This window comes from Bactrocera neohumeralis, chromosome 3, assembly GCF_024586455.1.
Source record: "Bactrocera neohumeralis isolate Rockhampton chromosome 3, APGP_CSIRO_Bneo_wtdbg2-racon-allhic-juicebox.fasta_v2, whole genome shotgun sequence".
In the NCBI taxonomy this organism is placed as follows: Eukaryota; Metazoa; Arthropoda; class Insecta; order Diptera; family Tephritidae; genus Bactrocera; species Bactrocera neohumeralis.
The window spans coordinates 68,123,715-68,139,348 of NC_065920.1; the positions used below are offsets into that span (position 1 = coordinate 68,123,715).

Here is a 15,634-nt window from a genome sequence, read left to right on the forward strand (position 1 = left end):
TGGAAACAACTAATTCGAATCGATATAGTTAGATTTGGTGATTGGTTGGTGGGTATAAATAGGTCATTATAAAATTAATTATTATCATATTTAACGTTAAATTCACTGCTAAAATATTATGTGTAGTATATAATGAGCAAGAACACTAACCGGAACATTTTATTGCCGCCCCTTGGGTCACAGCGATTGCATTTGATAAATAGTAATTGGCTGCACTAATAATTTCACTTATTTTGATATACACTTTATAATTTATAAATATTTATATATATCTATTCTTTCAATATTTCCTCATTTTTTCACAATACACACTGTTTCACCATGATTGGCTAGTTTCACTTTTAAAAATACTCTTATCGCTACACAAAACGCTTATCGCGTGGGTCAAAATTTACTATGTACACAAGCGAAATAGAATTCTCTATGCTGTCACCAAGAATGAAAAGTAAAATAATGTGTTCAAACACAAACATAAACACACACGAAACTAAAATTTAATGAGTTGTTGCGCGCTGTATTCGGTTTTTTATGTTAAATGTTGTTTTTGTTTTTTTTTTTCTATTTTTGATTCAAATATTTTGACGCATTTAAGTCCGTAAAATGAACGCTTTCAGAGGATCGCTCACATAAGACTGGTCTAAGCGAATTGTTGTCGTTTAGGTAGACAACATTCAATCGATCGTTTTTATGTTTGCTTATCGCGCTCTCCCGAAACAATTGAAGGCGTAAATGGTGAGCGCGTAATCAACGCAACCGAACCAATGCAGTGGTGTAATGCTAATGAATGAATGAATGCTTATAAATGAGCCAAACTACTCGTCGAAAATGGGGAGCAGAATAGCACAACAGTTTGGAAAGCACTGTTGGAAAGTAAGTGATATTTATATGAAATGAGAGAGCGTTTGTTACGTATCTATTTAGTACTTTATATGTGAACATTAGCAGCCCTTTTGTTGGGATAAGCACTCATCTAAGCGGGGGTATGTATGTATATGTTTGATAAACTGTAGATACGCATATAACATAACATAAAAGGGGATTCCAATTAAATATTGTTCTTATGGAAAATAAACAAAGTCAAAAGTTATGAAAAATATCAGAAATATTTAATGAAACTTCATATTATAGATAGATTTTAGACTTTTTTCTTTATATTTCGAAAGTACAAACAATGTCTGTATACTTGAGAAATTTATCCGAAGATTTTAATTTGATCGCGCAAATATTTTTGGAGATATGCCGTATTTGTAAGATTTTTCAACTAAGTGTTATCGACTCCTACAATTTTAAATGCGTTTTTCTCGAAATCCTATGTTCAGGGGGCCTATTCTGTAACTCGATTCGAAAATTTTCCGATTCGAAATTCGTTCGCTGTGTATTATGTGAAAGTTTTATGAAAAAAAACTTCATATTCGTTTTTGTCTTCTATAACTGGTACTAAACCTGCTAACGAATATTTTAATGGAAAATTGGCTTGAAAATCCGAAAATCGAGTTACAAAATATAAAAAATCCGAATTCGAGTAAATTTATTTTCGAATCGAGTTACAGAATAGGCCCCCAGAGTTGGTGAGAAAAATTTTCCGAAAAGCTCGCTACGCTGTGTATAACGTAAGCTTTAAGAACAACTCCAACGGCGGCTCTTGAACTGGTACTATAGACCTCTTCGCTGAAAACTGCGCAGAAAGACGACTAGTTACATATAGAAAGCATAGCTTGGTTGGTAAAAAGACTGGTACTATGACCCTTCGCTTTTCAAAAAAGATAGCTGGCGTAAAGGTATATACTTATGTAGCTACGTGAAACACTCTAAACATCTATACGGATGACTCGAAAATGGACTGCAGTATATTTCAAGCTGAGGTCTTTGCACCTGCAGGCTATTCCAGAATCAACATCTACGTAGACAGCCAAGCAGCAATCAAGACAGTAACCTCGTATCACATATCGGCCAGAAGTGTCTTGGGAAGCAGGGCGGCTGTAGAAAGTGTTGCCAGAAGTAAACAAGTTCACTTCTACTGGGTGCCAGGCCACAAAGGCATCGCGGGCAATGAAATAGTGGACGAGATTGCCAAGAATGGTGTACGGCTATCATCCGAAAACGTGATAAACATTGCGAAACCTTTGCTTTGCCTATACGACGATCTCGACAGAAGCATGGTAAAGAAAATCAAAACACGATGGAACAAGCTACCTGGGTGCAAGACTGCAAAAGTCATGTACAAAACGGTAGATCGGAAGTACACAAAATTACTGGTCACTGTCTGGTGGCGACACACGCCCGCAAAATGCATCTGACAGATCGAAAAGACTATAGGAAATGTTTAGATCTCTCTCTTTATCTCTTGTACTACGCTGTAAGCATCTGAGGTCCCACGGTATGATACACTGGAGGAGGTATCGATAGTGAGGCCGCAGAGTCTGTTAAAATTCGCGTCAAGCGCAGACATCCTAAAGGATGACTACTCCTCTTGGACTTAGCAACTGAACTCCATCTGGTATCGCAAAGGATCAAAACTGGTCTATGCGTGGCTTATGTATTGGCCTAACAGATTTACCTAACCTAAACCTCTATATAGGAATATATATACTTATATTCTAGAAGAAACTGATTAACTGAAAAGTTTGAGAAGAAAATCAGACCTATGAAAACTTACTAACCCCAGCTAAGAATCAATCGACCTACTATTATTGTTTTAACTTTATTTTAGCGCAATCATCAATACTACTGAAGCAATGCCAATGTAACAAATGATAAGGCAGCAAAACAATGCCGATGTTTGTAATGTGCAATTAAACACAGATATTCGCGTGTGAGTAATAAATAGATATTAAGTTAGTAAGAAGGAAAATAGAACAAAAAATGGTATGTAATTAATTTTGTAAAAAAAATACCCGAAGTTCGATAAATTTTAGTTACATCACAAGTAAGCCTCAGCATGATGGTAAAAAATGACTAATTCTTGGCACTCTATATTTGTAATAAAGAGTTGAATGTTTACGTGGTATAATAGTAGGTGTACGCACTTAAATCTATAGTAAACACTTATGTTTGCACAAGTGTTCTGAGTTTGGACAGTTCCGAACAATAAAAAAAGCACCATCATGTATACTAAGGTAGGAAATGTAGCCTAATCCATTAAAAGGGACTCAATATCATAATTGATCACATGAGTTTTGTCTCTGAGATCTTATTTAGAAACCAGGCATTATGGAGATCCATTAAATAGGACTCCCAGGGTGGAAGAAACTAAAAAATATACTAATAGTGCCTAGTTGGGAATGACTGGGAGCAATCAAGAATGTAATGATGGGTTAAGTGCGGGCTTGAGTTGATCCAGGACTTCCAAACACTGTTTCTATAACTTTTTTGAAGAGAACAAAAACTAATTTTAATCCTCGAAAATCGCTTTATCGTTTTTACAATATGGTGCTCACTAGGAACAGTACAGACTTGACCTTAATATTGCAGTGAATTGCGTTAAAATTCCAACTGTCAATAACCCTAAAACCACAGGTATGACATTCGACAGCCTGTGCTCCTTCACTCCTCACACGACCGCTATTATTGCCAAAGTACAAACCCGCAACAAAATCCTCAAGTCGTTGCCGGCTAGCACATGGGGAAAAGACAAAGAAACATTGTTGGCAATATACAAGGCAGTCCTTAAATACGGCACACCAATATGATTGCCTAGATGCAGTGAAGGATCATAATGAACTCTTCTTAAAGCAATATCTGCTGGAGTGTTTTCGCAGAAATCACCCCTGCAGTTATCTGCTTGAAGCGGAACCGCTTCTTAGGAGCCTCAAGAGGTCCTTCCTCAACTATGTCGACGACATAAGACTAGACTTCGTACGCAACCAACTTCAGACATGAGCCATAAACACCTTCACCGACTCCCTTTCAGTGAATGGCATACTTGGAGTCAAACCACCACTCATTGCAGACGACGAGCTCGAGTTGCCGCGACAATCGAGAGTGATCCTTGCACAGCTTTGTTCTGGAACTGTAGCAGGTGAAACTGCTACTTATTCAGAATCAACTCTGACATATTTGCATGTCCTGCTAACCGTACACATCTGACATCTCTCTCCTTATGGTGAGACATTGTCGAAACAGCACGTTTCCTGGGCCTACCGATGAATGACCTCGGTGCCAACTGTTTTAATCCTTACCACCCTAAAACATGCCTGGGATGCAACGGGGAAAAATTTTTTTACAGTCAAATGTCCACGCATTATTGTATGTACATATGTATTCTGTTCCTTCATCGTCACATGACGATCTTGCAATATTATTATGTGCACAGCATCAATAGTTTCCGGAAAAACAACTGATTTTGGACGACCTTCACGAAATTCGTCTTGGAGTGATCTACGACCTCAATTGAATGCACCATACTATCGATAAAGACTGGGCATTGATGGAGCTTCATCGCCAAAAACTGAATTTAGTTCATCATTTCACTGTTGCTGAGTTAAACCAAGTCGAAAATTTGACATACGTATTAAGAATGACCTTTACACAAAATCAGAAAATTTCCTATCAAAAAAATGTCTATTTAATTATCTGATTTTTGATACTTTAACAGATGCTTCAACATATAAACTAATGCTATTTTTTAGCACAAGCATGTACATCAGTGTATAGCGAGTGATTTTCATTATATCAACCGTCAAACGCGAGTATGAATATTCTAGCGCAATTGAAGCGATTTTCAAGCATTTGAGCGACGCATAGTGTGTATGTAGGAAAGGAAAGGAAAAAGGGGAGGCACTTTCCAACGCGTCGTTATCTTGTTCAAGGACATTTGAGGGCAACTCTGGTGGGAGTAAAGTCAACGCGATAAGGCAATGTGTCAATTAACTGCAAAAAAGACTGTCTTGTAGATACAAACATACTTAGATAGCTGTACATACATACATACATACACCTAATTATACATGCATGGAGCGCAACAGTATAAGAGAATGTGTGATTGCAAATAAAACACATGAGAAACATTATTTTAATGGGACACGCATTAAATGCGTCGACGCGTTCTAATATGCTTAATGAGAATTCCAGAGCATGCTCGACATACAAAATACTTATATACGGTGCACTCCTATGAATGAGAAGTCGTAAATAGCCGGTGAAGAGATAAAAATTCATTTCATGAAATGTTATAACAAAACTCCTGCCATATTATAGAAGTTTTACGACGGAAGCCGACGAACATTATGAAGAGTTCATTCAGCTGGTAATGAGGGAACTACTATCCTGAATAATTAAAAAAATGCTGAGTTGACAGGCTCGACCCAGGTAAAACTCCGGAAACGTTTAGAGTACATAAAAAATACTACCTTGAGAACTTTATCAATTCAGTCTGGTATTCTGTCCTGTTCTGTTTAATTAAGACTTACTCGCGATTTCTTTCTTTCTCTCTCCCTCTCTCTCATCTATTTATCAGTATATGTAATTTTGTCCCTCTCTTTCACATATCTGAGGTCTGATGCGATTCGCCACGGTAGTTTATGCTGAATCTGCTGAGCGAACGTGCCAAAAGTGGTTTGGCTTGGAAGAAGATTGGGAGCATGACTCAACGAAGATTGTTGCCCAACAAAGCAGAGTTCGCACGATTTTTGGAAGTCACTCAAGCAGCCATTTCAAAATGTTTAAAAGCAGCAGTATAAATTGAAGTCGAGGTACGATACAAGACGATTGCTGCTTGAAAGCTACAAAACGAAGTCGCTTTTTGCATCGGATTGTGACCAGTAATGAGAAATGGATCCATTAAGACAACTTAAAAATCATATGTGAAACTTGCCGAACCAGCCAAATCAACGGCTAAAGATCCATTTCTGGCTCAATCTGTATGTAAACAAGCAAAATAGCCGCATTTGGGACGAGGGCCAACTTGAAGAGATTCAAGAGCTGCCATTTCATCTAGAAAAAACCACGGTTTGGTGTGATTTGTGGGCCGGTGGAATCATCGATCCATATTTCTTCAAAAATGACGCCGGTGAGAACGCAACCGTCAATGGCCGACCGTTTTTGCGCCATGATGCCCGAAATTGAAGCTCGTGATCACAGCGACATTTGGTTTCAACAAAACGGCGTGACATCCCATATATCGCATCAATCAATAGATTTATTGAGAGACTACTTCGGTGAGCAGATAATTTCACGTTTTGGGTCGGTTGATTGGCCACCAAGATCGTGTGATATCACACCTATAGACTTTTTCCTGTGGGGTTATGTAAAGTCTAAAGTCTATGTGGACAATCCCGCTTCGATTTTGGCTTTGGAGCAAAACATCACGCGTGTCATTCACCAGTTACATGTCGAAATGCTCGAACGAGCCATCGCAAATAGCACTCAACGAATGGATCATCCGAGACGTAGACGCGGCCAACATTTGAAAGAGATAGTCTTCAAAAAACAAGGTTTTTTCTTTAAATAAGTAGGGAACCTGGAAATGGATCACTCTTTACAAAAAGAAGTCGCCATAGCATAGGATTGTGACTAGTGATTAAAATCGGATGCATTGTGACAACCCTCAAAATAGCATAAGTGAAACCTGTTCAACCAGTCAAATCAAAGACAAAACCGAATATCCATGACGCCAAAGTAATTGATGGAATTACAAAGGCGGTTCTAAAACCGGGTGAAACTATTAACGAGGAACGCTACCGGCAACACCTCATTAATTTGGGTCGAACGTTTGCCGGAAAAAGTCTAGAAAGCACGGACTCATGTTACATGACCGGTTAAAAGATGTTTGGAATCCAGCGGCTGGAAGGTTTCGCCTCACCGCTTTATAGCTCACATCTTGTCCCTTCTGTTAACTATTTGGTCGGGTGGATACAGAACGCCCTCACTGAAATACGGTACATAAGAGAACAGGATATCAAAAATTGGTTTGATTCATTCTTGGCCGCCAAGCTAGCGAAATACTTTTGGAATGGATTCCAGGATTTGACAGAAAGATATTCAGATGGGCAATACTTTGAATAATAATATTCTACATGTTTTTTTAACAAAATACGCTCAAATTTTAAAGGAAAGAACTGCGCGAATATAATAGTTTCAGTCGAAGAGTAAATGAAAGGCCGAAAATGGAGTCAACGCGTTTTCACTGAACGTTTCACGCAGGTTCGAAAAAAGGAATGTTAGATTTTCTAGTTCGAATAAAGAAAATACAATGTTCGAATCAAAACCTCTTAGCTATAATAGTTTAGGGTCTTAAAAACAGACAGAACGAGTTCTTAGACACAACATAACATGCTCTTCAGCAGAAGTTGTTGTTTCTTGCAGAAGTTCAAAATATTTTATATAGTATATGATAAGATATTGATGCCTAAAAAAATGTTATGACATTAAAACACACAAAAAATAGAGATCTAGTCTAACCTCCAATATCCTACTTGATTTCGTAAACTTGCACCAAGTCTAAACTAATAGTTGTTGTAAATTATTTTTCCCTTGCTATTTTTCTAAAGTCGGAACTTGTTTTTTTATAAATATTTATTTTCAATTCCATACTTTACAAAAACGTAAAATCCATAAAACGCTAAATTAACAAATAAGGCAACGAAGCATAACGAAAATTAGAGAAATAAATAAAAAGAAGAGAACACAGACTGCACGACCGATCTGGATATACAAAGCTATCATTAATTATTCAGGAGTGGCCGTGACGATAATACTTTAACGCATGTAAGTGAGTATGTAACATAGACAATGATATATGTACATATGTATGTATGTAAAACAACAACGAAATGTCTGGTGATCCAATGTAGCCATAGTTCACTGCGTATATCAACTTTGGCTGTAACTGTTACACGCCAGTTGAACGTTCTGTTTATGTTTACCTACACTAAATATATTCATAGATACATTAGTATGTATAATACCATATGTATAGAATGTATATTGATATGAGACCTTCAGACCATTTAAAGCACATACCCATTTAAATTTGTAAACATAGAAAATGTAATGAAAAGTGTCTGTATATATCTATAGTTTATACGTATGTGAAAAGTTTATTACTATTGGTTGGAAGCGCAACACTCAGAATAAAAATTTTTAGCAGCCGGAGACAAAGATAATAGATGTTTTAATAATTGGGCAATGAAGCGTGATATGAATGTTGAAGAAATTCATCAGAAAATTTTTGGACTTTAGACAATGGACAAGTTCCAACACCTGACAGGCAAAGCAGCGCGAGTACGACATATTTTATATTTATATTTAAAGCAAAGAAAAAGGTAACTTCGGTTGCTTCGAAGCTACAATACCCTTCAGAGCATTTCTTATAGCATGAAAGGGTACACAAAGATCTAAGGAGAATAATTAGTTACCATTGGATGGTTAGTGAACTTGATAAGGTTTCGAGATCTAGGGACTGACTTTTTTTGAATCGTTTCATATATAGGGTGATCCATTTCGAGGTTCCCTTTTTCTTTAGAAAACCCCCAGAAACTTCAAATTTAATGGAGAATGCTTTTTATCATTCGAAAGAACATTCTTTGGCATTTAATTTTTGAAGATTCGACTTGGTAACTGGCGATTGACACAATTGACTTGAGTCGAAACGGGAATGTCCGCATATAAGTACTTTAGACTTGAAATATCTACACAGCAAAAAGTCTAACGTTGTGTTATAACATGAAATTGGTGGCCAATCGACCGGCTCAAAACGTGAAATTATCTGCTCACCGAAGTGTTCTCTCAATAAGTCCATTGATTGTCGGTTATCACTCGGTCTGGCGAAATGTTTTATGTTGGACGTCTCAGAGATCAGTTTTCGTAGCGACCTATTCTTCCTTGTCAATTAGGGATCGCTTTCAAAACGTCAAGCTCAAACAACCTAGCCAAGATTACTGAACTTCGGACAAAACGCAGAAAAGGCGAACTAACAGAATAATGGAATTTAACAAACAAAAAATAAAAAGACAACATCGAAGACGCCTCATGTACTTTGGTTAATAAAAAGTATCACCATAATATGAAAATACATAGTTTGGACCGTTGGGAATATTATCGCATATTTTCTAAACTGTTAAATGGACACCTCGACATCGCAGTTCTTTCAATAAATCGACAAAAAGTCGATGTAAGTTTAAACTAAGCAATGTGGCTCTCATTTCGTTCATTTTCCAAATCTGTCTGCAGTTCTCAACGTCTTTTTGAAATTATTAAATGAAATACAAGCAGCGTCCGGATAAATTTTTTCATCCAACAATATAGAAAATTCTAAATGTACAGATGTTTGCTTTGATCGCTAGGAAGAATTTCGACTCATAATAGAACTTATAAAGCAACAAGGTCGCAGAAAACAAAAAATATGACAATTCTACTAATTCTAATATATTTATATTCAAACCTCTTGTAAAAGTATTCCATTTGTTTTATAAATCATCGATTGTATGTCTAAACAAACATACATACATTTATCGATTCGTTAATGACGCACAGTAATCAGCAGTCATCACACAATTGCTCAATTGACAAAAATCGAGCAAACAGCTCGTACTTCCCCATCATAACACGACCACTGCCCGTTAACTTGTAATAAAAATCATATTTTTCCGTTACTTTTCGTATGCAGCACAAATGATTGAGTAGTAATCAAGTGTAAATATTGTTTAACAGGTTCATATTTATAATTTTCTTTGCGTGTATCCCCGATTGTGCCATTATGACGTCAAGCGTGAAAAAAGAGGCGTCACTAATAGTCAATGCCATTGCGTTCCACTGAAGTGTCACCAAATTGTTGGTGATTTTCGAAAATGAATGGGTATAATTTCAGGCGGATGCGTGTGTTGTAGGTACTCCATTGGTGACACCTTCAAGTTAAAATTATAACAGTTGACATTAGTGGAGCTCAATGGTTTTTGTTGACATGTCAGAGTCATGAATAACTAAACAAGTGCTTTTAGATGTGTCATAATGATATGGTCAGTTATAGTGGCAAGTCTATTTATATTTTTATTTGTTTTGTGGTCAAACACCACCCAGCTTTTGGACGATGCTTAGTGGATGGAGCTGAGTTCGAGAAAGTTAATTAGAAACCCTTCAAACATTTTCGTTTTAGTGTATAATGGCTAATAACGGGTGATCCAGTAGAAATACTTTGTTCAATATCAGATCAGTCGGGAGTGTTCTCAGGCTGTCATGTTATTTTTGTTCAGTATTATTTGGCATTTCATCATCCAAGAGAGACTTTGCTTAATATCAGACGTTTACAAAACGTTCAACTTTATTTTTGAAAATTCAGCATTTCATCATAAAGAAAATATGTTTCGTGTAACGCTTGCTCACTCAACATAATCAGCCTACTGAGCGTATTATTCGCAACACCATCACCTATCTTGAGACCCAGCATTCATTATTGGATAATAATCGACCGAATAGACTATCAGAGACGTAGCCGCGGCCAATATTTGAAAGAGATAATCATCAAAAAATAAATGCCAAAGAATGTTCTTTTCAATGATAAAAAATGTGGGAAACCTCGAAATGAATCCCCTATACAATGAAAGTCATTAGTCAATGCAAGGGCCTAAGGTAATGTACAGGTCTTTTAAGAACAAATTTAGGAACTGCGTTCTTATTCGAAGCTTACGAACAGCATTTATATTTTGGAATATATTTTCAAGAAAAATCTGTCCTTTAATGACATTGAAGTAGGGTTAACTGAATATTTTTGGAGTCTCTTTCCTTATAAATTTTTTGAACTGAGCAAATATTAACGTTGAACTTTATTTTACGAGCACTTTTTTAAGTTCATTCAACTGAATTATCGACAAAAAACCAAATAAATTTAATTTCTACGTACATAGGTTTGTATATTCAAAAATAATATTTCAAAATATATGTATATATATAGAATATAAAAATACAACCTTGCCACCGAGAGTTGATAATATTTTGTTTCAAGCAATAACTTTCTAACTCAAGAGATAATCAATAGCGATAAGTTAAATGCGAAATTAATTGCATCACATAGTAAAAAATACATTAAATTTATTTATAAACATGATGCTTTATTTCCATATGTGCATAAGTCAATAATCATTAGGGTGGTACTTTAATTAAAACAAACTTTTTTAGGTAGATTTTCGTAGTTTAAACACACTGACGCTTTAAAAAATAAGTTCACAAACACGTATTTAACGGAAAAAATTAGGTTTGATTTTAGCGTTAAAATAAAATAAAGTTTAACCTTTATGTGACGCATCTGAATAGTGTCCAAAAGGGTTTTAAACTAATTAATTTGTAATATTTTGACTCATTTATTTATTATTGTAAAAAATTTTAAAATTTCCAAAAAAAAAAAACTTTCATTTCATTTTTAAAGGTTCACCCTAACATAGTGCACAGCACAGCGTAAACAAATCTATCAGTAAATAGCAACTTATATCAGTAAAAAATATTAAAAACAAGTTATATGTAGTTAACAACTAACCTTGGCATTGTAATTGAACGTGGGGTCAGTTAGAGCTCACCACTCGGTTTGCTGCTTATCAAAACAACGACACTTGCAATAAAATTTTTAATATTTAATGACGTACATAAATCGCACCTTTCGCGGTTCCAGCAATAAATATTGACACAAATTGCATTACACGATGGATTATAAAATTTAGTAGCCATTATCTAGCTATTTTTACAGTTAATTATACTGTCACATGTCTTCGATAATATAATTTGCGGATATCGATACGAATATGTAATATCTAATGTATACTCAAGGTGAACTTAAATACAAGTATGTTAAACAAAAAGGTATTCCGCAAAACCGCAAAAAAGCACGCGGGACTTTAACATCGCAATTGACTTTCTTAAGTTCACTTGATATAAGGAAATACTTATTCACGAGGCGCTAGATCACTTTTCATGTGTTGTTCAAAGATACCGCAGAAAATATAAATTTTCAACCTGAAAAAGTGCATTTTTTCATGAAAAATATTATATTTAATATTATAAATATTTATATTTGAATGACTGTTATTTTTCTGCTTCGGTGTAAATATCTTAAATTTATCAATTAGCTTCGATTTTTTGTATATTTTCTACACTCTGGGCATATACAAATTTTTTAAAACGAAGATTATCTCCTGTTACTTTGAACCACTAAACTAGTTCAAAAATCTATCAAATTATAAATTCAATTGAATCATAAATTCAATGTAAAGATTCACTGTCGTCTCCTGGATTTCGAGTGGAATTACGTTGCATTATTGGCCAATTGAAAAGTCCTCGCTTTGACACATACATAGATGGCGCTACTAAAATTTAAGCCATACGTTTTATATTTAGTGCTAAATTTTAAAAGTCGCGTGCATAAATTTGACAGCTGTTGGATCACTAGTTTATGAATTCTATCATTTTGAGTGAATCTACTCTTGTTATTGTGAAAAAAAAACCGAAAAAAGTAAAGTGGCATATTGATAAAATATTGCTTTTTGGGGGAAAAAATACATTTGAAGCAAAAACTTGACTTGATGACAAGTTTTCGGAGACTGTTTCAGGAAAATAAATCATTAAGGTTTGCTATGCTAAGTTTAGACGTGGTAAAATAAGCAACGAAGACGATGAGCGCGTTGAACTCATAAAAGAGTTTGCAACCGACCAAAATATCAAAAAGTCCGCAAAATGATTTCGGAAGCCTGTAAAGTGAAGTTGTAAGAGATAGCAGGCACTCTAAAAATTTCAACTGATTGCATATATCATAATCATTTAAGAATATTTGGGTATGAGAAAGCTCTGTACAAAGTGGGTGCAAGAGCGAACTAACTTTTGACCAAAACCAACGACGACGAACCGAATCGTCCGGAGTTGTGGTTGGAGATGTTAAATCGTAATAAGCCCGAATTTTTGCGTCCATATGACAATGGATGAAAAATGACTCCAGCATTTCATACCGATGTCCAAACGGCAGTCATCCGAGTAGACTGCATACATTGAACCCACTACAAAGCATGGAAAAAGGTAACACTCGGCTGGCAATGTTATGGCGTCTGTATTTTGGGATGCGCAAGGAATATTTTTTATTGACTACATTGAAAAAGAAAGGGCCATCAACAGCGACTATTACAAAGCGTTATTGGACCGTTTGGAGGAAGAAATCGCCGAAAAACGGCTGCATTTGAAGAAAAAGAAAGTGATGTTTCATCTAGACAATGCACCGTGTCACAAGTCAGTAAAAACGATAGTAAAAATTGGACTTCTAATTGCTTCCGCAGTTACTGTATTCTCTATATTTGTCCCAGCGACAGTTTTCCTTTCTCAGATCTCAAAAGAATACACGCTGGGAAGAAATTTTCGTCGAATGAAGAAGTGATTGCCGAAACAGAGGCCAATTTTGAAGCAAAGAACAAGTTGAACTCCAAAAATGGTATCGAAAAGTTGGAGAGTCGCTATAATCAGTGTATCACCTTTGAAGAAAGGGTATTATGGAAAACGCAACTTAAGGCCTTATACTTTTTCAAAGAAAAAAGGTGTAAAGTGAACTGAGATCTATTAAAATACGCTAATTGATATTATTCCTTTCTCGAGGAACAAAGACCAAAATCGATAAGTCACTCATCGTTGTTGTAGCGACAGCATTTTGCCGAGTTGAAAGTCTTTGACCGGATAAAAAATTCGGGTCTGTTTCGGTTTCGGATACGTAGATCCAACTGTCCTGCCACATGGTTGGCGAATACTGCAGTCGATGGAACGATGAGCTGTACGAGACATGAAACGCCACTGACATAGTCATACCGTCCGAATGTATGAAAATACTCCAGCTCTGAGAGTATTCGACACAGTACAGAGGAAGAAGAAGACATCCACTACTTTGGAAAGACCAAGTGGAGAAGGACCAGACTACACTTGAAATCTCCAATTGATATACTACCGAAGTGCTTAATTTAATGCATGTAAGTTCCAAGAGAACGGGCCTTACTTTGCGTTTCAAGTTTAAAGCTTTTTGAGCCTACTGGACGACATTTCACACGAATGGCTAGAGTGCTTTCGGACGTTATGATGGAAACCACTTAATTTTTTATCTATAGGCAAATCAAATCAACCCCAATAAAGAAGAAGTAGAATTGTAATAATATTAGTAGGATGAGACATCTTCCATTAACCCTTCAAGCTTTAAAAGAATTTTTGAGTCAATCTTAGGGGCTAAAAAATAAACTTATTTAACTGGAGACACTTAAGGTTCTTACTTAAAATATAGTTATGCCCTTTCCCTGTCGATTGTTTTCTTTCTGATATGACAGCTGGCCTACTTTACGGTTTATATAAATATGTTTTTCTGATATCCGAGAAAAACAGAAAAACAGTTAGAAGTGTGTTAAATACATTATAATCCAACGCTTTATATTCAATGCTCGTTTCGTCGTCAATCAATTATTAGGTGCAAGTAGAAGATTCTTGAACTGCTTTCACTTCTGTACATAAGTGCACTTGCACTTTGAGCGAAATCGCATTGCACTATTAAGCCTAATATCTACAAGTGGAGAATATGTGTTTACAATAAATCGTTGAAGTATTTTGCAACGAAGTTGCGAGTACAATGGAATTCCGCTGACAATATTATAAGTAGTGGAAAAATAACGTAGTGCTAACGAACCTAAGTACAGTAAGAAGTAAGGAAAAGCGAGTTAACTTTGAAGCAAATCGGAAATTATTCGATGAGAAGACGACAGATAAAATGTTTGATAACTTTCTAGATTTATGTTTTAAGATTAAACTTCGAAGATTTCCAAGCATTGAAGGCGTCACGGAAGGCATTCTCTTGAATAGCCTTGAAAGCCGAGGTGCATGCTGCTTGGCTCCCCTCTGTCGTCTCAAAATGCTGCGGAAGCGTTGGGATGCCAGCCTTGGTTAAGTAGCTGTTCACAAGAAAGGCGGTGTGAGCCGGGGCGTTGTCGTGGTCCAACTTCCAAGCGGTTGCGATGTCTTGACGGACTCGATTGACCCTTCGTTTGAGTCTCTTGAGGACTTCCACGTAAAACTTGACGTTGACGGTTTGTCCAGGAGGAACAAATTCATGGTGGGTGGACGATGTCTATTCCCTTTTTTGGGAGAGGAGATGCTGGCGTGTGCCACTCGGAAGATTGTTTACACGAAGCAAGACACTTTGAAAGGACGGTCTAGAAGTATACTTTATGTGAAAATGAGAATCTTGATAAATATTTTTAAAGGTTACTAATCATGGAACCACAATGGTTTTTCGGAATTTATAGTTCTGCACAGTCTCGCAGAGATCAAGCACTAATTCAGAACAATAACTGCTGGCATTGAATCTTGCAGCTTTAGATAGTGTGTAATCGAAAGGACAACTAGGAAAACTTATATGGACCATTTGTGAGCTCTTTCTCCAGTCATTCCGTTAAGTACTAAGACTATGCCAGCCTTTTTCACTTAGACTGATTGTTTGTTCGATTACTACTTCTTGGGAGAGCAAGAAGCTCTTTGATACACTTTTATACACATAATATTCTTACACTTCACAACAAAATTTTAGCGAACAAAGCAATTATACCCTTTTGTTAAATGGCCTGCGGTGTATAAAGTCGTAATAACACTTTGTTATCACACATACTCAAGCAATTAAGTAAGTTGGCACTTAGCAATAGTA

At 36.2% G+C, this 15,634-nt stretch overlaps 1 protein-coding gene across 3 annotated transcripts in view; it reads right to left on the bottom strand.

Moving 5' to 3' along the window:
- LOC126752046 (uncharacterized) overlaps nt 1–15,634 on the bottom strand; it is a 61,925-nt gene that overhangs the window by 25,909 nt on the left and 20,382 nt on the right. The window contains exon 1 of one of the 3 annotated variants that reach the window (XM_050462584.1): nt 151–729. The exons of the other annotated variants lie outside the window; for them this stretch is intronic. The gene's annotated coding sequence lies outside the window, so the exon portion shown is untranslated. Of the gene's footprint in view, nt 1–150; nt 730–15,634 lie in introns of those variants that run through there. 3 annotated transcript variants of the gene reach the window in all.